This window comes from Cupressus sempervirens, chromosome 10, assembly GCF_028749045.1.
Source record: "Cupressus sempervirens isolate cs-2001-9-10 chromosome 10, ASM2874904v1, whole genome shotgun sequence".
NCBI classification, from domain to species: Eukaryota; Viridiplantae; Streptophyta; class Pinopsida; order Cupressales; family Cupressaceae; genus Cupressus; species Cupressus sempervirens.
In genome coordinates this window covers 455,169,756-455,194,560 of record NC_143127.1, presented here as the reverse complement: position 1 = coordinate 455,194,560, position 24,805 = coordinate 455,169,756, and positions in this window count along the sequence as shown.

Here is a 24,805-nt window from a genome sequence, read left to right as displayed (position 1 = left end):
AGTGAATGATAAACTTCCATAGAAGGTCTCCTAGCCTCGAGAATTGGGGTTTGACACACCACAAGGGTACTGGAGGAGAGCTATCACGTAGCAATACCACTGACACAACTTTCACCATAATCAAATTTTATATAGTGGCTAGAACATTGACCTAGCTTTGGCCTGTTACTACTCTGAGGTCATCCCCTGGCATACCCAATATCAAGTATCTTGGTCCAAGGCAGGCCTCCTATAGAAGTTACATGAATTTCTCTTACACCCAAGATCCACGAATGGTGAGGGGAGAGGATACGTCCAATACAACTCCTAGGGATTTAACACTATAGACACGCCAGTCAGAAAAGAAAAAGGTTTTTTTTAAGCACCAAACGAAATGTTATCTAATCTAGGAAATCCACACACATGGTTTTGAAAGACACACAAAGTCTTTGACAACGTCCTGCAAAGCACATATTAGTAGTTTCTTATGATCACGTCTTCACCCAATGATCACCACATGCTACAAATAGACCATCAGTAACACAAAATCACCTAATCTATGTCCTAGAGAGTGATAGGAACTTGAAACGTAGATTTTGATTGATGCATGTGCTCACTATAAACATAGGTGTGCTTCGATAGTGCAAATTGCTCCCTAGAAGGCCAAAATAGCTCTAAACATCCCCAAGTGTGCCCAAATAGTATAGACTATTTCAATGATGTAGTTGGGGCCTAGTTGGGTGCAGTTGGGAAGACAGGTGCAGGGTGTGGGGAAATGGGTGCCTAGTCAAGACCCAGAAATTGAAATTTTCAAAGCTACACTCCCAAGTGCATCCAAACAGTACAGACTACATCAATGATGTAGTTGGGGCCCAGATGGGCGTAGTTGGTACATTGGAAATAGCAAAAAGAGGCTATGGTATCTTTTGGGCTCCTAAAATTGCTCCTAGGGGTCATAAGTGTGTCCTGATAGAGAAGAGTGTGTACTAGGACAGAAAGCTAACAAAATGCATGAAACAACAGCATATAAGTGTTTTACTAGACCCCCTAATTAATCTAGGTGTGAAAAGGAAGAGCAAATAGTCATTATACCCTTCCAAGTGAGATCCTTCCTTGCACCTACAAGCACAAAACAAGAAAACCCAAATTAGATATGCATGTTCACATCGGGTTCACCAAATGTAGGACTAGAAAAATGGGTTAAATGCATAACATACTATGACAAAATCAGAAACTCAATCAGCATACATTAGCCCCCACTATTCTACCATGAAATCCAAACTAATAAAGAAAGCAATAGAAACCCCCTTTCTCGCTTGTAGCTCCCATGTCCTTTCTTCTCCAAATGATTGTAGCTCCAAAGTTGACTATAGTGCACACAAAATTGAAGCAAAAGTCTATGATGTGGATAATGCTATGAGAATACTTGAAGTTGTGATTTGAATGTGAGAGAGAGAATGCAACATGCAAAGAATTAGAGACTCAAAGATTCAAAGATTTGGATTTTCAAAACTTAAGCATTCAGATCTAAAATGAGAGGAAGAGTGTCCATTTTATAATTTTCATGGAGAGTGAAAGAATTGAAATTTCCACCCTAGATATGCGATGTGGCAAGAGATTCCTATGATGCATATGATAGAATATGCCAAAAGTAAGATTCTATGACACACAAGAGTCAAATTTGGAAGAGAATCTATGATGCGTCATAAGATTCCTCAACCCACTTAAAGCCAAGAATCTATGACGAATAAGCCAAATAGGGACATGCATAAGAGGTAATAATAATTCCTATGATGCATATGATAGAATATGCCAAAAGTAAGATTCTATGACACATGAGAGTCAAATTTGGAAGAGAATCTATGACGTGTCATAAGATTCCTCAACCCACTTAAAGCCAAGAATCTATGATGAATAAGCCAAATAGGGACATGCGTAAGAGGTAATAATATTTGATTATGACAAATCTCATCCAAGTGTCAAAGGAGAATCCATGAGGTGTCACATCCAAGTGTCATGATGATGAAATATTTTATGAAATATTTGAATTAAAAATCCTTTTATTCCACAAAATAAGAATTGGTAGAAAATGGAATTAATGATGGAAAATGGAACTTAGGAAATTGTAAATTTCCATGGTTTGCAGATAATGAATCAATTAATTAATAAAATTAATTAATTAAGGATGATAATCAGGAAGAATAATTAGTGAGAATAATAGAATTAAATTATGGGTTATTTAATCCTATAGAGAAAATTAGTAGATGATTGGCCAAATTGATTAAATGAATGCGACTGTATCCTTTGATGAAAATGTGACGATGAAGGATATCGAATAAGATGATGAAAAGGTAGACCAAATCCATGCTCAAATTAATTGATAGATCGAAATTGATAACATGCAAAGGACACATGACATGAATTAATTGATATGTAACATTTAACCGACATTGTAAATGCTACAGGATTTAAATTGATTGATAAGGTTTGATCATAATAACATTGACGGACACTATAAATATTATTAAAATGGTTGATGATGCCATGATCTGACATTGAAAGCCTCAACAACGTCAAATATTGAATGACATTAATGATATTTTGACCTAGTAGTGAGAGCCATGATAGTACTAAGGTTAGATTGATAAGATTGATAAGTTGATAGGTTTCCAAGGCACTGAAAGCCACAACAATGCCTAGGAGTGCATAAATGATGATTGATTTGGGATGTTTGATATGTTTTGGGTTGATTAGGACCAATTTTGAGTTGATTTGGGGTGATTCTGAGTTGATTTGATATGATTCCAAGTTGATTTGATATGATTCTGAGTTGATTTGATATGATTCTGAGTTGATATGAAATTGATGTGAAAGGGGATATAAATGACAAAATATGGTCAATCTCGAGAAAAGATCAAAGTTAGTAGAATGAGAAAATGGGACAAATTAGTATGAAGAAGTGATGAGGTTGTAGATGCGAACCATTTTTGAGCGTCTACACATAGTAATTATTGACACAATAAGAACTATATAATGGAAGGAGAAGCATAGTAGAATTACTTGAGATAAATAATTAGTATTGCAAACTACACATTGAACGAAGTTAAAACTAAACCTAGATTTGATTAAACACCTTATGAGGTATGGTAGGGTCATACACCTAATGTGAAGTACTTTAAAATCTTTTAAAGAAAATGTGATATGAAGAGAGACACAAATTTAGGATTAAAGTTTGAAGCTCAATGTTGTTGGCTCTTGATTTGATAGGATTCTAATAACCCTTTGGGGTGTGAAAATGCATAGGAATCAACTACAAACCATGACAAGTATAACATACCATTATGACCAACTAACAAAAAATCTTAGCCTCTTCCCTTCAAATTCTAAGAGATTTGGGGGTGCATACCTTGGAATTAATCACCACTTCTCTTTACAAAATTATTTAACATTAATTCTTGTTAAGAAGAAAATAGCATCCAATTCTTCTATTTTAGAGAAAACAAAAGGAATTCAAGGCAACCAACTCTACATATCCTAATGTTTCCTAAATTAAGTATAGGCTAACTATTTTTGATCTACAACATAACATGGAATATTAGAGATTTATATTAGATTTGATACTATGTAGTGTTGAGCTGTCATTTTGTATAATGCTTAATGACAGGAATTCTTTTGAACTCCTCTCTTGAAAACCTAATCTGAGGATCAGCTCCAAGGTTCTAGGTGATCTTGCAACCTACTGGAATCTGGTCAATTGAAGATAAATTTGAATGTTCATGAGGAGGCCTTTGCTAGTTCGAACCAATTTTAGATAAGATGACCAATCTGCTTGCTATTTCAAAATTAACCACAAAAGAGATATGTTTTTGGTATTTTCTATATTTCGAATGAATGCAATCTAACAATGCAACTATATGAATTCCTAAGTTAACTAGGGGTTAGCAAAGAAAATAACAAGGATAGGGTAACAATAATTTTAATCAACTAACATAAAAATTAAATCATAGTAGACATAAGCTATGGAAATAATGCATCTATGAGTTAAGCCTTCAAAAAGATTAGTGGGTAACTAATGAAAGTAGGAGCAGTGCTTCCTAAATTCCATTGATGCAATCATCTATGAGGAATTCAATAATCATATGATGTTTCACTTTTCATATGATCACAAGTCCACAAAAAGTGCACTCATGCAAGACAAAAAGCTATGAAGGAACAATGGTGATCTTTTCCCAAACTAGAGATATCAACAGAATTTGTAGACTTGTAGCAAACACCAGAATTAAAAGATCGCCCAACTAGAAACTAAAGCAATAAAATTTTGGCTCAATCACAATTCCATGAACATACATTCACAAAAAATATGACACACCTAAGGAAGAATTATTACACTCCAAATGCGAGCAACAAAAGCATATATTATTGCAAAATAACAATGACCCCAATTACATATTACAATGGAGTATTTATAAGAAATCATCTCCTCAATTTGTGTTGAGAGTGAGAGATATCTTCATGAAATAATATGCTTTTAACTTAATAAAACAAACTAATTATATACAAACTAACAATCTAAGTGGTGCTTAGTAGGACTCCATCCATTTTATATTCATTAATTGGACGCATGAACCTTTACATGTCAAAAAAAAAAATTATGAAAGGGGAAAGAATAAGAAAGCCTTCAGTTGAAGTAGTAGTTTCTGGAAGTGCCAAAATTGGAAGTTGATCGAAAGAAGCACACCTATGCACTTACATAAATTATGTACTTGCATGAATTGCATACCTATGTGAATTGTACACCTGCATACCTCTTCAAAAAATTCTAGAACATATATGAAAATGTGCACCTGCAGACTTGTGCACCTCGATGAAATTTGTGCGAGGTGCTCAATTTGACAAAAAATCAAAGTTCTCAATTTTGAAAATAGTTTCTAGGTTTTGCTCAAATGGGATTTTAGATCACATTTATGTACTTTCTTTGATCCTTTTGATGATTTATACCCTCTTTATAGCCAAAAAATTTCATAGACCTAAACTCCTTCTACTTCTAAAATCCCAAGGCACCTGTGTTGAATCTTGTCATTAGTGGTTGCATAAGACGAAGAACCTATTCTAGTTCATATGTATAACCTTTGTATCTTTGATCTTTTCTTCTCTCCAATTGCCTTATCCTTCCCGATGAGGGACCAGGTGATCCAAATTATCCAAAATGATCAAATGTTTGAAACTTTTTCACAAGATTTTCTAGGGGTTTTTAAGTGGCTTTTTTGAAAGTCTTTTGCTCAAAATTTCATGTTGAAAATTTCATCTATCCCTAAAAATGGGCAGCTAAAGGCTTGCTATTTTAGGGAGCAAAATTAAGTTTTTAGCTCCTCTTTCCAACGGTGTAAATGGTTTTGAATTTTGAACTCTAATTCAAAAGTTATGACCTCAACAAGTTAGGGATGCCCTTTTTATCTTAGAAGGTGCAGTGCTACTTGTGGGAGGTGTGCAGTTCCTTTTAGAGAGTGCATTCTTAAAATGCTTAGTGCACTAGCACACATAAGGAGGTGTGCTAGGTGCACATTTTTCTTTAAAAAAAGATAACTTTTCCCTCTAATGATGAATTCTAGACTGTGGGTTTTCGAACCAAGACCCAGATCTAACCAAAAACACTAAATAAAACACTAAAAAAGACTTGGACCTTGGACTAGGGTTCTGGAAAGCCAGAAAAGGAAAGTAAGGGGTCCCCATTTTAAGGCAAAATGGGTGTACATTGTGAAACCACAACATGTAGGTCTATCAATTTTCTCAAGATCATGACATAACCAGTGCTTTATCCATTAGGTTATATTGATTCAATAAATGTCATTACAACTTCAGATCTACTTCTTCAACTTGTGAAAAAAAAATCAATACACAGTCTAGATCTCATACTTATCAAAATCTTTACATGAAACCCTTCAATTATCTCATGTCACATTAAACATTTAATTAAATTTTTTCAAACAATTAAATACAATTAGATTTTTCAATATGGTGTCCATTTTGATTAACAAAAAAATGCAAAGTGGGACATAATAAAAAATGAATTATACTTATCATTAAATCATAGAAATTTAAAGACAACATGGGGAGAGACAAGATCCAAATTGAGCCATTGAAAATATTTCTTCATTTGTATTAATTTTCTTGAAATAATAAAATTCAAAAATCAAATATTGGGAAATAAAAAACTCAAAATAAACTAGAAAAACTATAAATCTATTTATCCTTTTGATGAGCAAAACCAAAATTATCACAATACATAGTATTTGGATTGACTAAAAACATGAAATGAAATTCATTCTCTCAAAATTTGGACACTCAATCCCAGTGTTGGAAATCCTTTTATAAAAAAGGATTGCAATAAGCTTCAAACATGGGAGACCATAGACACATGTGAAATTTTCATTTCACAACCAATATTTGTTACATATAAGACAAAATAATAAGGAATAATATTGGAGGTAGTTGCAAAATGAACAAATGGCAAGCTATGTATTCAAGATCAGCTCTCTATTTGTAATGTAGTTGTACCCATAGCGGGTGAACTACAAAAGTAAGATACCCTATTTTGATGGTTTTCCTTTCTCTTATTACTCTTCTCATTGTTCTAGTTTTTTTCTCTAACCGTCTCCAACTGGAAGGGCTTTAATTTCTTCTATGGCTTCCCAAATAGTGATGTATGTTTCTACATTAGGCCATTTAACATCTCTAACTGTATCTAGTTCATTCAGGATCTTAGTCCACCTGGCATCTATTATAGATTTTGTATCAATAAATATCTTATTCATATCCATTTCTATTTTATACAAAGCACCAATGACCTCATTAAACATTGGTACATCTATATCTCCATTGAAATAAGCCACGACCTTTTAATTATTCAAAATAGTTTCAAAATATGTAGACCATTCTGACCAATTCCTTAAATTTCCTTCGCCATCAACAATAAGGGTATAAAACTATGTGTTCCATCAATAATGGTATTGATTTTATTTTGGATCAATTGTACTTTACTAGTGAAAAATCTATATAATTCCTTGATTCTGCCAAGCATTTTTCTAGTGGGGATAATGTTTTCTTTTGTTAATTCCTTCTTTTGAGTCATCATTGGAATTATCCTATAAAGAAACTGACTATAAAGATCCTACCTTTTAAACAAAGGAGTTAATAAGTAGAGAGGCTGAGAGTATTAATGCTCTAGACCTTGCAAATAAATGAAAATTCTATGAACAGCTTGAAAAATATTCTTCATCACATTTTTTTGAAGATGTAATATACCCTTCATTACATTTATTTATACCTCTCTACCTAATTCCTTTTCATCAATATCCATACTAACTTGTTTCTTTGTTATCTCAACAAGAGTTAGTCCTTCTACTTCTATCTGAACTTCTTTATCATTTACCTCAGTAAGAGGCCTGGTAACACTTTTTTAAGTTTTTAATTATGCTTTCAATTCTTTGATCTTGTGTTTGATCACATAAGTTTTCGTCATTTCCTCCTTATACTTTTTTCTAGCAGCAAAACAATGTTTTAATGTTTGAGCCAACTGATCTTCAATCTACTCTATCTTATCCTTAATGTGGTTAGTGCACTCAACAAACTAAAAAATTCTCCACTAGATGTAGATTTCACATTCTAAAAGATCGCACTCCCTTGAGGTGTCTCTCTTACCTCCATCATCTTGGGCTTATTTGATTCATGAGCTATACTCTATACATCCATGATCTATGCATCTCCATTGTAACTAGATCCTCTTAATTACAATTATCCTGGGCCAAAAGATTCAAAAGAAATGGATATATAATGCTTCCCAATTTGGTCAAACATGAAGGAGGAGCTTAGATCCCATCTAGGGAGAAACAACATCCCACTCCTTTTCACTAGATCTCTAGCCTCTGCAATAGTAAGAGTTTTACTATTGGGGTAATAGGATTGCAATTTATCCACCAATTCAATAAATTTTTCATCTAAATCACCAGGTTGCAATGTTAAAGTCAATTTATTTTATTTCAACTTGAACAAGAGACTCTTTAACTCTACACTTTTCTCAAGAAAGATTTACAAGGCTTTATCTCTAACCTTTCAAGGAATCTCAACCAGTTTTTGCTTCTTCTCCCCCCTATATCTATGCTAATGTGTTAGCTTTTTATTGCTCTTTGTCTACTTCAAGAAATATATCACACTCATGGGATGTAGGATTTATTCTTTCCTCATCTTGCTCTTGAACTTGCTCAGGCATATCAGACATGATTTCTAGATAGTTCTCAATAAACTTAGTGAACCTATCCAAATATTTTGCATCACTATAAAATCTTGGGAAAGTAGGGTCATTTCTCCTCATCTATTGTTCATCCCTCATGATTCTTTCCACTTTAGGGTTCTATGCATGCAAATATCATCAAATAGACAATTTCTAATCACATTGTTATAATTCTTTAGAATAACTGAGAGGGGGGTGAATCAGTTATTCAAGGTCCAAATTCCATAATAAAACTTTTTCCCTTTTTCTCTACAAATCCTTAATGGTGCATATCTAAACTTATCATGGATGCAATTTAAATATTGAAACAACTATGAAAAGTAGACATGCATCACACCATAACACTGAGAATTTCATAACCCAGAAACCCTCCAGAAATAAGAAGGTAAAACTGGGGTGGGGATGATACCCAAAAAATAATTGCACAATTGATATTAACCACTTTTGATGGTCTACCCTGTTAAAGGCTACAACACATTGTTAAATGTGACCTTGTTAGAGGATTTCACCAAACTATTAGGAATGGGCCTGGTTAAAGGACTTTGAAACATTCACTTGGAATGTCACCCTATTAAAGGATTTACAATATGGCTATTAAACCAACGTAAGTCCATAGGATTTATCTTAATTGTTACAATTACTAGAAAGTAACAATAATGGCTTTGATCTGATACAACTTACAACATAATTTGCAGATTACAGATCACACTTTAGTTCAATCCTTTGCTTGGCTTTTAATCACTTCAGTTCTGTTAGCTTGTCTTCCTCTCAAGCTTTTTTTCCTTGAGTCTTCTTTACTCATTATACCAATGCAATCATATCTATGGTCATCCAGTGAAATAGAATATTCTTTGCTCTCTTTCTCCTTAGCACTTTTCTTCAGCAGCTCATGCTTTCATACTTTCTCACTACCACCACACTACTGCTTCGTGACCTTATGACTTCTTAAATAGAAATCTGAAAATATCTTTCCTGCTCAATTGTCCCTCTCCAATTTTAGGGTTTCAATGGATTAAGTAGGATATAATGTATCTACCCCATATTTCTTCTTCATCTGGAAACCTTGTCTAGCATCTAGTTGTATTCGCTAAAAATCCTTTTTACATGGTGTTTTGTGCCACCTGCTCGTCACTCTTATCTTCTATCTAGTTTACAAACTTCTAGGTAACAATCTTGTTGGCTCAGATCTAGCGAATCTTTGATTTCAAAATAATGTAGCAACTTAGCATTATTGGTTAATTGATACTCGGCTTGTTCTATGTTACTCGGCACTTGTATCTTGCTCAGCATCTATATCTTTACTCGACACTTGTTTCTTGCTTGACACTTGATGTTTACTTGGCACTTGGCACTTGATATTTACTCGACACTTATTTTTTGCTCAGCACTTGTTTTCTACTTGGCACTTGATATTTACTCAGCACTTGTTTTCTGCTGGGCACTTGATATTTACTCAGCACACTCTAAAAGTGAACTTGTTCGGCTTCAACTAAGAATCTGTTCGACAGTAACTAGCTTGCTTTGCATTCTCTTATGAACTTAGTTAGGCTATCAAAAATATCATAGCTAAACCCTTACATCTTTGATATGTTTTAATGTGTCTATTATATGTGTCTTAGAATATGTCACCAATACACTATTTCATCAATGACTTAGCTGATCCTTGTACTTCATTACAACATCATAACTTCAACCTTTCTCTAGGTACTCTAGTTACATGTTATTGATTACCGCCTCCTTGTCAATCAACCAATTGATATTATTTGGATCACTAAAACAATTGTCATTCTTGCAAGTAGAAAGTTTGACATCAATGACAAAACAATGATTGAAAACATTCTTTGCTAGTTCCATTATTCTTATTCAATCATTTCCAACAATCTCCCTCTTTGGCATTGATGGCAAACCAAACTGATCATTTGATCAACTTAGTTACCATCAAAATTACATACATATTTCTACCACTTTCTATTTCTCCCTCTTTTTTTGTAGTTTTACTACTGATCATATATCTTTACCTTTCAGTTTCTCATAAGTCTCCCTCTTTCATATATATCTCCCTCATGAGTATCTCTCTCTTATTTTGTTTATTTTGATTATTTTGATTAGTTTCTTCATATCTCCCTCTTTGACATAAATGTCAAAGATGTAGCATCTTTAATATGTGAAATATAGACTTTGCACCTCATATTTTCTCCCTCTGTCACCATGCTTGTGACTGATTTGGAGTTTCTTGTTTCTACTATCATCCTCTACATCAATCTTCTGATATTTCAATGATCTACTCTTGTTGATGCAGGGTAGCATCTTTTGTTGCTTTAAACTGCTTGAGTTAGGGGCATTACCCCTAACTTGCCTCTTAGATATTCATAAGCATCCTTGGGCAATGGTTTGGTGAAGATATCTGCAATTGGTTCCTTTGTGTGAATATACTCCATCTTCACTTGTTTGTCTTCTACCAGTTCTCTGACATAGTGATACTTGATTGCAATATGCTCTATTTTTGCATGCATTACTGGATTCTTGGATACGTTTATAGCACTTGTGTTATCACAATACAATATCATAGGTTTGGTTATCTCTTCTTTCATTCCTTTCAATAAATGTACGAGCCACACAATGTTTGTGCAATTGACTGTTGCTGCCACGTATTCTGATTTTGCAATGGACTGAGATGTCCATGTTTGCTTCTTTCTGGTCCAAGTAACTAATCGTTTTCCTAAAAATAGTGCTCCTCCACTTGTGCTTTTTCTGTCATCAATGTTACCTCCCCAATCTGCATCTGTGTATGCATTAAGCTCAAACTTTTCATTCTTTTTATAATATAGACCAATGTCATCAGTTCCTTTAAGATATCTCACTATTCTTTTTACTTCTTTGAGATGGTTCTCTTTGGGATTAGCAAAGAATCTAGCCACTATTCCAACTACTAATGCTATGTCTGGTCTACTATGTACAACATATTATAGTTTTTCAATCATGGATCTATACATTTTTTGATTAACCTCACCTGATACATCATTTTTGGATAGCTTATGTCCTGTTGCCATTGGTGTGCTAACAGGTTTGGAATCTTCTAATCCAAATTTTTTAAGTATCTCTTTGATGTACTTTGATTGTGTCATAAATATACCATGTTTTAGCTGATGTACTTGTAAACCAACAAAGAATTTGAATTCTCCAAACATAGACATTTCAAATTCATGTTTCATTTTGTCAGAAAAACTTTTGCAAAGCACTTCCTTTCCTCCAAACACTATGTCATCTACAAATATTTTAGATACAATAATGTCCTTACCTTCTTTTGATTTGATGTACATGTTGCTGTTGTCATCAGTTCTTTCAAATCCACTTTGTACTAGATACTTGCGAAGTCTCTCATACCATGCTCTAGGTGCTTGTTTCAGACCATAGAGTGCTTTATGTAGTTTACAAACCATATCTTTTTTGTTTTCATCAACAAAACCATCTAGTTGTTCAATGTAGAATTCCTCTTCCAATATACCATTCAGAAAAAGCAGACTCTACATCCATCTGATAGACTTTAAAACCTTTATATGCAGCATATGCAAGTAAAGTTCTTACTCCTTCCATTCTTGCAATAGGGGCAAATTTTTCCTCATAGTATAATCCTTCTTCTTGAGCATAACTTTTACATACTAGTCTAGCTTTGTTTCTGGTAATTTCTCCATTCTCATCTAGCTTGTTTCTGAATACCCATTTGGTACCAATCACATTTTTGTCAACTAGTCTGAGAACTAAACTCCAAGTTTTGTTCTTCTTTATTTGATCAATTTCTTCTTTCATAGCTTTATGCCAGTCACCATCTTGTAATGCATCATACACTGTCTTAGGTTCAATTTTTCTTAGTAGGCATGATTCATTTCTTAGTTTATTCCTTGTCATTGGTCTTGCATCTTTGTCACCAATTATCTGTTTAGTAGGGTTATGCCTCTTGACATATTTCAACAATCTTGGTTCTATCCTTGTTGCCATATTTGATCTTTCAGATTTAGGATCACTATGCACTTCATTGTCAGGTAGCTCTATATCTCTGTCATGTGTACTGACTTTAGAGTCAGAATGAGTATTTTCTTCATTCTGCAACTCGGCTTCTGAATGCAACTTGGCATTCACTGGTTGTGAGTTGGCTAAAATTGAAACTTGTTGTTGAATCCCAGTTTGATTGATGGTATCTTTTTCATTGGGTATTCCTTCATAAGAATACACAAAGGTTCTGTAGTCATCCATTTTCTTTGGTTTTTCAACTTGGACATTTGCATGCTCATCAAAGTTTACATTTGCACTTTCTACAATTTTGTTAGTGTTAGTATTTAAACACTTGTACGCTTTACTTCTAGTGGAGTAACCAAGGAATATGTCTTCATCACTTTTTGCATAAAATTTCCCATGTCTAGAATCTTTAAGGATAAAACATTTGTAGCCAAATACTTTGAAATGCTTTACATTGGGTGTGTGTTCATACCATAATTCAAAAGGTGTTGCATTTGTACCTTTCTTGACTTGTACTCGATTCAGTGTATGAACAGCTACACTTACAGCTTCTCTCCAATATTTTAGAGCAACAGTCTTTTCCATCATTAATGTTCTAGCACAATCAATCATAGATCTATTTCTTCTTTCAGCAATTTCATTTTGTGGGCAAGTTCTTGGAGCTGATGTTTGTCTCTTGATTCCTTTTTCATTGTAGAATATCTCGAATTCATTTGATGTAAATTCACCACCTCTATCAGATCTCAGGCATTTCAAAATTTTTCCTATTTCCTTTTCAACTCCAGCCACATACCACTTAAACATTTGAAAAGCATCAGATTTTTGCTTTGAATACATAATAGTCATCATCCTGGAATAATCATCAACAAACAACATAATATATTTGTCTCCTTTGTAGCTTTGTACTTCCATTGGACCACATAAGTCAGTATGGACTAAATCAAGTACTTCTTTAGATGTATAGTTTTTACTTTTAAAACTTGACTTGGTCATCTTTCCTAGCTGACATTGTTTGCACATGATATTGTCAAGCTTCTTCAGTTTGGGTAAACCTCTGACTTTCTTCATTTTACTGATATTGACCAGATTATCAAAGTTGACATGACATAGCCTTCTATGCCATAACCATACATCATCAAATTTTCCAACAAGACAAGAGGTATTTTCCAGATCAAGATAAAACATATTACTTCTTGTTTGATCTCCTTTTCCTATCAGTCTCCCATTAGTATCATAGATTTTTGCAATTTTATTTCCAAATTCTACTTTGCAACCTACATTTCCTAACTGTGAGACACTTAGCAAATTGTAGTTTAGTCCTTCAACATAGTATGTATTATCACATGAAATTTGTTCTATAAGCTTAATGGAACCTTTTCCTTTGACTTGACATGGAGCATCATTACCAAATCTAACACAATTTCCATCATACTGAGTAAAGTTAACAAACTTACTTTTTTCTCCTATCATGTGATGTGAGCATCCACTGTCTATGATCCATTTATCATTATTATTCATGCATGTTACCAGTGTTGTTGGCTCTTCTTCATTAGATTGGTCCTTCATGGCCACAAAAATAACTTCATCATCATTATCATCAGAATCCTCTTTAGCAATATAGCACTTCTTGCCTTTGTCTTTGTAATCTCTCTTGTCATCTTCTCTTCTATTTTTGTACTTGTTTCCTTCCTTGTATTCCTTTTTCTATGTACACCTTGCAGCAATATGTCCTACTTCATTGCAATTAAAACAACTAATAGGCATCTTACCTTTGAATCTTCCTTTGCCTTTGTGAAATCTTGTAGCTAGTAGTGCTTCCAATTGTTCCACATCTTCCTCATCAGTGCTACTATCACTGGATACATATTTCATATTTCTTCTTTCTTTCTTTGGTTTCACCTTATCAGAATCTTTTAATGATAGCTTGGCTTTGAAAGAAAATTCAACATTCTTAGGTCTGTAGTTGTCAAAGTTAGATAACTCAAATGTAGTGAGTCTTCCTACTATGCCTTCAAAACTAGATTGTTTCCTGGCACACATCTTAGCTCTTGTATAGCTGATACTCTAATAGCATAGATAGGGAGCAAGGTTCTTAAAAAATTACTATTAACAGTATCATAATCTAATTGACCATTCAAGCATCTTATTGCACTTACCACTTCCTTTATTCTAGCTGCATACTGAACAACATTCTCACCTTCTTCCATTTTCATATCATCGAATTTTCCTTTGAGACTTTCTCTTTTTTCTCTTTGGACATTCTGATCTCCTCCATAAATATTAGACATGGCTTTCCACATTTTGAATGCAGTGTCATCAAATTCAGCGTAGTTGAGTGCAGAAACAATTTCCAACATTCTTTGATTGTGTTCATGTTTGTTTTTTAAATCTTCTGCAATAGGAGCACCAGTTGGATGAACATGTTTAGTATCAATTGAATTTCGGGCATAATCTCCTATGGATCCAAGATGTAGCTTCATCAAGCTTTTCCAAGCAACAAAATTGTCTTTGTTGAGCTTGGGAGCTTCTCTCTTAGGCATTTTGATCTTCTGCAATAGGAGCACCAGTTGGATAAACATGTTCAGTATCAATTGAATTTCGGGCATAATCTCCTATGGATCCAAGATGTAGCTTCATCAAGCTTTGCCAAGCAAAAAAATTGTCTTTGTTGAGCTTGGGAGCTTCTCTCTTAGGCATTTTGATCTCCTACTTATCATTTTGATCTTTTCTGCTTCTGGTCCTTTTAAACTAGATCAACAGCTGAGTCTCTGATACCAATTGTTATAATTCTTTAGAATAACTAAGAGGGGGGGTGAATCAGTTATTCAAGGTCCAAATGCCATAATAAATTTTTTTCCCTTTTTATCTACAAATCTTTAATGGTGCATATTTGAACTTATCATGCATGCAATTTAAATATTGAAACAACTATGAAAAGTAGACATGCATCACACCATAACACTAAGAATTTGATAACCCAGAAACCCTCTAGAAATAAGAAGGTAAAACTGGGGTGGGGATGATACCCACAAAATAACTGCGCAATTGGTTTTAACCACTTCTAATGGTCTGCCCTATGAGAAGCTTGCCATCTTAAAGGCTACAACACATTGTTAAATGTGACCTTGTTAGAGGATTTCACCAAACTGTTAGGAATGGGCTTGGTTAAAGGACTTTGGAACATTCACTTGGAATGTCACCATGTTAAAGGATTTACAATATGGCTATTAAACCAACCTAAGTCCATAGGATTTATCTTAACTGTTACAATTGCTAGAAATTAACAATAATGGCTTTGATCTGATACAACTTACAACATAACTTGCAGATTACAGATCACACTTTAGTTCAATCCTTTGCTTGGCTTTTAATCACTTTAGTTCTATTAGCTTGTCTTCCTCTCAAGCTTTGTTTCCTTTAGTCTTCTTTACTCATTATACCAATGCAATCATATCTGTGGTCATCCAGCAAAACAGAGTATTCTTTGATCTCTTTCTCCTTAGCACTTTTCTTCAGCAGCTCATGCTTTCATACTTTCTCACTACCACCACACTACTACTTTGTGACCTTTTGACTTCTTAAATAGAAATCTGAAAATATCTTTCCCACTCAATTCTCCCTCCCCAATTTTAGGGTTTCAATGATTAGGTAGGATACAATGTATCTACCCCATATTTCTTCTTCATCTAGAAACTTTGTCTAGCATCCAATTGTATTAGCTAAAAATTCACCATTATTCATTGCTCATGCACCCTATTCTTTGTCCCATCAACTCCTAACACCTTGTTCAAAGAAAATACTATCTTTTGGAAATATCCACAAAAGAATTAAAGTGGCATGAGTTTATCAACCTTCTTTGGAATCTCTTCCAACTATTTCTTTCTCATGTGAATATGATGCCTCATAACCCTACTAGTGAAGAAATTCTTCTGTGGTTCGAATGTTTCCTCAAACTTCTCCAGATCAATTTCTACACCCATTATTCCCTCAAGACCAAATGCTTTGATAAATGACTCCATAAATAATGTGCACAAAACACTTCTATCACATCTATGGAATGATTGGTTGGTGGGACTGTAAGCCTTGATCAAGGCCTTTACCAAATATGTTAGAGTAATTAGATATTTCCTAATTAATTCTAGTTTTCTTAAGTTAAACTTTAGGCATATAATAATTAAGTCCTTTATTAATTATTATTATGCAGCATAGGTTAGACCTTTTAAGGGTTTTGATCTCCTTTATAAGGATGATCTCTCTTTATAATAAACTAATTCACTTTTGATTATAGTAATTTCTCTTTTTTCTCATCAAGAATGTCTTATCTATGGATCAGGAAATTTCAACCTCCATAGCTTTTGCTTCTCTCTTTCTGTGACAGGTGTTTGCATGCAAGTGATTCTTGGGAGCTATGGATTGATATTTCATCAACTTCAACATGGTATTAGAGCTCTAGATCTTCATGCTCCTATTTTTTTCTTGAGAGATTTGGCATCAGTTTTCATATCTAACTTTTCATATATGAGCTTTGAGCAGTTTTTTATTGGATCTAGGGGATCACTAATTTTTTGAGGCACTTTGATAAAAAATAAACATCACCATTGAACTCAAAGAACTCAAAAACCCCCATTTCCATATAAAATATGTCTTGTTTGGATGCTATTGAAATTAGAGGCAAATGTTTTTTGCAACTAAACCATTTTGACCTATGCTCAAAAATCGAGGTGACAATTTTTTTTTTTTTATAAAAACCTATGGATTTTTAAATAAATGCTATGGTTTTTCTCAAATCAATGAGCATATTTCTTTTATGTATGTCTGATATTTATAAAGGGATATTGACCATCTTTAATGCTTGTCTAACAAATAGTCATTTTTGGGGTTTAGCGGCATCCATGTCTTCTCCAATGCACAAAAGGCCAACCCTTGGTCATGCCTCTGACTATGTTTTTTTCTACTAACTCTATCTTTTATGTGACCTCATTTGCATAGTATTTGTGACTTGGATTTCAATGGTGTTTGCCTCTCTTTTACGTAGTTTCCTAGCTCTCACATGATTTCTCGAGTCTCTCGTAGTTCTCAATTTTTTTTGGCAACCAGATTTGGGATTTTTGGTGGTATTGGAAATAGGTTAATTGGGCCTCATGTGATGGTCATGAGCTGACTTTGGGCGGCTTTATCTGGGGGAGAAGAAAATACTATGAAGATGATTTTATTAAGTGCAAATCATGGGCACATATATTTTAAGTTGGCATTAGTTTTTTGGGACCTCATGTAATATATAATCCATTTGGCCCCTACATCAACTTTGTCATGCTCCCACCACTAACTACTAAAAGTCCTATGTTTTGGGTTTCTTGATTTGTTTTTGCATAGTGGTCCATGCACCACATCAATTTCATTAAGGAATTTGGAAGCACACTTGTGGCCTAGTACATAGATTAACACTTTTTTATGGGAGAAGTGATAGTTTGTATAGATTTATTTTGGTACTCATATGCATTTTTTTATTAAAGGGAACATTTGTTAGCAGATTTAGTAGCATTTTTCATCAAATTTGGTAAGTTTGGAGGCTTAACCCACCATGTCACCTTTTACACCTAGCTTTGTGTGCTCTACTCCCCACATGGGTACCTACCTTATAGTTGTGATTTGCCTCAAGATCTAGGAACACAACATGAGGCATCTTCCCATTAGTTTGAATATCATGCTTGAGGTAGTAAAGCTCCCAATAGGCATTGCCAACCTAAATACTGACCTAGCCAATATGGATCAAAATGCACTCCCTCATTGTCATTGATAATTCTCAAAAACTCCACAAAATTAAGGATCAAAGTTCTTGTTAAGGCTATACATAGATTACAAGCATTTTTTGGCAAGCGATGCATCATGGAACCTCGAGCCCCTCCTGATCTTCTTATCATTATATTTTTCCCAAGTAGGCTATGAATGACCATGTAGGCTTGCATTTGCACCATGTGGCAGATATATCCACAAATTATTTTGTGGGAGTGACAATTTTTTTTTAGGATTGAAAGTGTTTTGGCATTTGATGATTCTAATATTTTTCTACTCCTACATCAATGCATGAGGTTTTTTTTTCCTAAGGCCCACCTTTTTTTTTGGCCCCTCTTCTATGCACCACTAGGTCTATGTCTAGGTGTGTACTTTGTGAGCCCCCATGTAAATCAATCCACATCATCAGTGGGCCCCACTTCTTTTTTCTTTCTTCAGTCTCTCCACCATTTTCTTTGGTCCATGTGGCATTGATATGCCTTTGATTTTTTGGGAGTTGGCACATTTTGGTTTTGAAGGTGCTCGATCATGCATACAAGATTAGCATGCCCTTCCATGCAGTTGAGCCACATGGCTACAAGGTGGTTTGGAGGATTTTTTTTATAGTGAGACTTTTAATTTTTGGGTATTTTTTGCCACCAGTTATTTTTACTAGCTTCGACATGTTTCCCAATGAAGTTGACTTCCATCCACTATTTATTCCCATTATTTTCCAGCAATAGTAATCTTTTATGTAAATTGAACTTTTGTTCTTGGCTATTGGATCATTTTTCAAGCACTTATTTTTACCTTGACAGTCATTTTATTGTCAAATCTGGGCTCATCACTTGGTAACGTTAGTGCCATGTTAGCCAAGCATATCTTGTCACCTCTTTAGGCTCTATTTGGACCTATCTTCACATATTTTTCTCATATCTCAGGGATACGGACTCCATTTTCCAAAAACAAGATATTGTCAAAAAGCTAGTTCTAAGACAATCTCATTGGTGTAATTAGTTTTCAGTTTTAATGCATTTTTGATGGCTTTTTCTATTGTCAAAATTAGGGGTATAGTTTTACTCTTGGGAGGCATATCTTGAGCATGTAATCTCTGATTTGGGAATTCTTTATATCATTAGAAAGGCCTTTACAAGCTCTTTCTAGTTATGCTGGTTGTTTTCCCAAATTCTGCTCCAGGGACATTCCATTCAGACTTTTTCATTTTTGCATTCTAGTGGATATCTTGGTTGTTTTAGGTCCAAAGATCAATTCCATTGCTTTAGATGATTTTTGATGACTTGTACTATCTATTGTATTAGTCTTATGACTCTTTTGGTCTATATAGACATCATTTTTATGCATCCTTGCAAACATATTGAGATAAAGCTCCATATTGTATCTATATTTTCATTTTTGTTATTTTTCCTTGTTTTTCCTTCTAATTTGCAATGTCATCTAAGGACACTTATACAAATTATTTTATCCTTAAGATGGACCATATATTGTGTCTTATTGTAGAAGCACTACTCTTGATTAATGTTCCATGCGGGGCTGGTTTTTTGCCTTTCTTTTCCATCTTCCTTTGTCTAATGAGTTCCCCTTATGTGTCATTATCCTCATGTCAAGTCTAAGATTGATCACCTCAATACACACATATGTACTCTTTTTTGCATCTTGATCATGGTTCCTTGACATGTAGTTCTTTTGGCCCATTTTTCCAATTGCCTAAACCTTGTCTACATTAGGGGTTTTTTTTTCTTGTTTTTCATGCTTCTTTGGTTCAATAGATTGACTCTTCAAGCTTTGATGTGTCATGTCATCTATATCTTTGAGTTCATTTGTTTTCCTTTATGTGTCTCCTGATTAGATGAAGATTATAATCTTCTCTGCTTGGCCAGGTTCTATTTTAGTGGAGGTTCTTCGGATTAGCAATTATTTTTTATAGAGCTTTGTAGCTTCTACATGCTTTAGTGGTGCTCTTCATGATCATCTTTTGTTCCTATCTTTTGCAACATTCCCTAGTTTGGAGGCTTCTTCAGTCCTTCAATAGTTTCTTTTAGCATGTTTTCCATCTCTTTTTGGAGTAGGATTTTTCCCATGTGGTTTTCTCTATTTCTCTTCTTTTTAGAAATTTGGTTGTGCTTGGGTACCTCATCAGGTCTTGTTGCTAGGACCCATTTCTACTTTCAATAGTAGTTTCTAGGTTTTTAGCTACTCCATAAGTTTATCTTAAGTGGGGTTGTTAGAATAATTAGATGTTACATAATTAACTCTAGTCCGCTTAAGCTAAACTTTAGGCATATAATAATTAATTCTTTTATTAATTATTCTTATACAACCTATGTTAGACCTTTTTAGGGTTTCAATCTCTTTTATAAGGATGATCTCTCTTTATAATAAGCTAATTCACTTTTGATTATAGCAATTTATCTTTTTTCTCATCAAGAATGTCTCATCTATGCATCTAGCAATTTTAGCCTCTATAGCTTTTGCTTCTCTCTTTCTATGATAGGTGTTTGCAAGAAAGTGATTCTTGGGATTTGTGGGGTTGAGCTTTCATCAATTTCAAAAAAATATACACCAACAAATACTTCTAGTGTAATTAAATTACCAAAACTCTTGTACCATGCATTACAAGTGGGAGGGTTCTTCAACCTATTATCATAGAAGTACTAGAAAATTTCACCTCCATTGGTATCAAGGACTATAGTATCGGTACAAAATATATGGGTCTTTCAACTCATGTGCATTTGTAGACTATGCATTAGAGGAATTGGAGAGAAATTCAAGATCTATTCTTTAGTAAAATGGCTTGGATTCTTAACTCTAGTCTATGTTGTACTTTCTAATACTTCTTCAATTTCCACCTTGGTAATTTATGCAGCTTCTTGTCCCACCATTTATTAATTAGAAATAAACTCTACAAGTCTTTGTGAATTCCTTTCTCTAAAAATTCCATGGCTCTAAAAGAGTTGAATGAATTTTATTTTGAATAGTTTAATAGCTACCATGAGTTAGAAATGACATTAATGGCATTAAAATTCTATATAGGGTATGTGCAGGATCATGGTGTACCAAAAAGTGGCGATCTGAAAAATATATAGTTCTGAAATGCCTCAAAGAAGTTTAAAATCTATTCCAACTTTTTTCCCACCCATCCTGATACTAAATGAAAACAATTAATACCTTTATAATTCTTACTATATCTTTCGATACCAACCTTAAATGGTCATCTTTAAAACATCCCAAAAATGTGTTTCTAGCATGTTTTTATGTGTTTTTTACTTCGAGCATGTAGCTGACGACTTTTTTTTAACCAAAATTTGATGTAATGAAAAGGGTTTCTTAAGAATGTTCTTAGCTTTTCATATATGTAAGGTTTGTCAAATTATGAGTTTAGTAAGTAATTATTACTTATTTTCTAATGGAGTTAGCTACAAAGTGTTGATTGACATACTGGTTGAAAAATAGCTATAACTTTCAAACCATATAAGATTTGTGAAATCCAAAAGATGCATCACATTCGATGCTTTGACTAGCATAAGAAAAAAGAAAAAAAAAACTTAATTTTAATTTTTTTGAACTAGTTAAGGTGGTCAGACACGAGAGTTTTTAAATTTTGAAAATAGTATAGTAGAAAATTCATAATTAATTATTTATTTGGAATAAAAATTCCCAAAAATATGTGTCACATCTAGGCATGGGTCTACTTTTTATATCTAAAATTATATTTAAAAATATTATCATTTGATTATGGTTAAGGTGGTCAGACATACACCTACTTTTTATTTTTGCCCTAAAATTTTTTTAGTACTACATTAAAATCCAAACTTTTGACCAATCAAATAATTTTTTCTCTAGATAAGGCCTTGTAGTTTAGAAACTAGATTCAATTTCCTACAGATTATTTTCTTACAATTTTTTGAAATAAAGTCTAGAACCACTTTAAAATCATGTGTTAGGTTGACATAACCCTGATTTGTTGGTTTTTCACTGCCACTTAAGGCCATAGTTTGGTACACCATGATCTTGCACATACCCTATACATGAATTCCTTCAAATTATTAGAATAACACATTTATTTATACTTTGCAGCATTTTTACAACTTCATCATCAATTTAACTTTTTTTAGCATGATGATAGCTCATTTTTCCAAACTCTAGTCTATATGTCTTTATAATCAGTGCATGACTTTTCAAGTAGGAGTTGTGATGTTACACTTCAACAATTCCTATACCCTAGTTCCATCCTTACAATTGTTTATAAAAAATTCTTTTTGATCTATGTGAATTTATGCTCTGCTCCTTTTAATATTCATCTCTACTTTGTACCCAAAGTTTAACTATGACCCTTAACTGTTCTAATGTGGCACTTGACAACCAACCCTTATCACTTTCATCTTGGTAAGAACTTCTTCACGGCTTTGAACATTACTATCATTCATAACCCTAAAAATTCATGTTGGCCAATTGATCTCCACTTCACCACTATTTTTTATAAATTGTGTAAGGAAGCCACAAAAAAATACATGACATTTTTTCTTCATAAGGTAGCACCATAACACCATTCCCTAACTATGCTATTTAACCTACAAATCCACGCTTAACCTTTTGTTGCTAGGTCTCAACTCATTTTCACTATTGAACTTTGCACTTGCATTGTTGCACTTAACATTTCTCAAAGCCATATCATGACATTACGATGATTAAGAACCTAAGCCATTTTAGAGTGGAGATGTTACACTTACTATTTTACATTTTTTATCATGAAATTATAATATTTGATTATAACAATGGGTCTTGATCTGTGATGTTGTACTCAATGCATTTCATAACTTATTGCAACTTTACAACTTCAAACTTTAACTATGCACATAACACTGTAAACACACATGATCACCAAGAAGAGTGGCCAACATGATTCAATGAGTATTATTTTTCATTATCGATCTTCCACTTTCTCTTGATCTGATTCATCTACATGGCAACATGTCTATTGATAATTAACCCTATGAAGTTGCACATAACAACATATCCCCATGTTGTGACTTAAATCTCCTTTTCTTGAATAGACCATGGAGATGTTACACTTACCATTTATTTCATAGACCATCATAACCTCATAACTTAAATACACACTATGGGATTAAATACAGAGATGTTGTGCTTAATGACTACCATTCATGTTGTCACTTTGCAGCCTCCTTATACCTTTTACACTTAACCATGGAGAAGTCATGACATCACAAAAATATGTAATGCATCACAATATCCCTACCTTGAGATTACTATTAATAAAAAATATTTCAATGTGGCACTCCCAGTTTAATTTCTTTTAGTTGCAACTTTACAACCTTGAATGTGATTGTCTAAAAGAGATCAGATATGTTACAACTAATTGTAAATTTCCACTTCACAACTTGAAGTTTATAAGATCAAATACACCTTGTGAAGTTATACAATCCTTCATTATGCTAGATTGCAATAGTAGTTTTATGGTTTGAAATGAGACCGGAGATGTTACGATCAAAGAGACACTGATACTTCACAACCTAGAAAGTTCAAAACCCTACACCTCTTATGAAGTTGTAGATGATGGAAGTGATAATTTTAAAGCATGGGTTAGGAAAATAAAGCATTTGAGGAGTTATGTGAGACATAAGAAAGATTTAGGGTTTTAAGTTTAAAGTAAAACATGACAAAGGTCAACTAAATAAAACCCTTATTCAAGAAAAAAAAAACTGACTATGAGACACTTCAAAAAAAATTAAGCCTATAGAAAATAGGGCTTAAAAGTATGATAAAGGAATCTTTCTTGGGTATTGTATAAAGAGAAAAGCTTACAAATATTATAAAAATAGGTTGAGGAAGATTGTTGAAAGTGATAATGTTTAAGTGGATGAAGCTATCATATGTAGGAAAACTATTACATTTGTGAAACATATAATAAAGAAGATAAAAGTATTGTGGCTATGAATAATCAGAATCATAATGAATTTGTTGAAGAGGTTGAGGAAGTTGCAAATGATAATAAAATGGATACACAAGAGCCTATTACAAGAGAATTTTTGAAAAATCTCAGGTATGTAAGGATGAATCATGTAGATATTAAGGTTATTGGTGATAGGAATCACGGTGTTATAACTAGGGGAAAAATTCCTAGATTTTCTTTAATGAACCTGAAGTTAACTTAGTAATTCTTATGAAACATGCAAAGATAAGAGTTGGATTAAAGCCATGTAAGAAGACCTATAACAAATTGAAAAGAAAAATACATAAATTTTAGTTCTCATACCTAATGATAAGAATGTAACTAGAACTAAATGGGGTTTCTAAAATGAATTAAATGAAGATGGTGTTATGGTAAGGAACAAAGACACACTTGTTTACAAAGGATGTTCATAGATGGGATGTATGAATTTTGAAGAGACCTTTTTCCCTAATACCAAAATAAAATCCATTAGAATTTTTCTTACATATGCTAATAAAAAATATTTAAAGATAAGCCAAGGGTGAAAGCATGGATTTGTGCCACCTTTGGGGCTAACTTTATTGATTCGACAATATCGAATCTAGCTAAACTACTTCCACAAGGACCAAATCTAGCCAAAACCACATGGCGTTAACTAGACACCAAGTGGCATATACACATCCACAAGGATCCAACTAAATTTGATCTGGCTAGAAAGAGGAAAATTATGTTAGTCACAAAAGCACAAATCTGTCAGTCATTTGCATCATATGAGCTTGCTA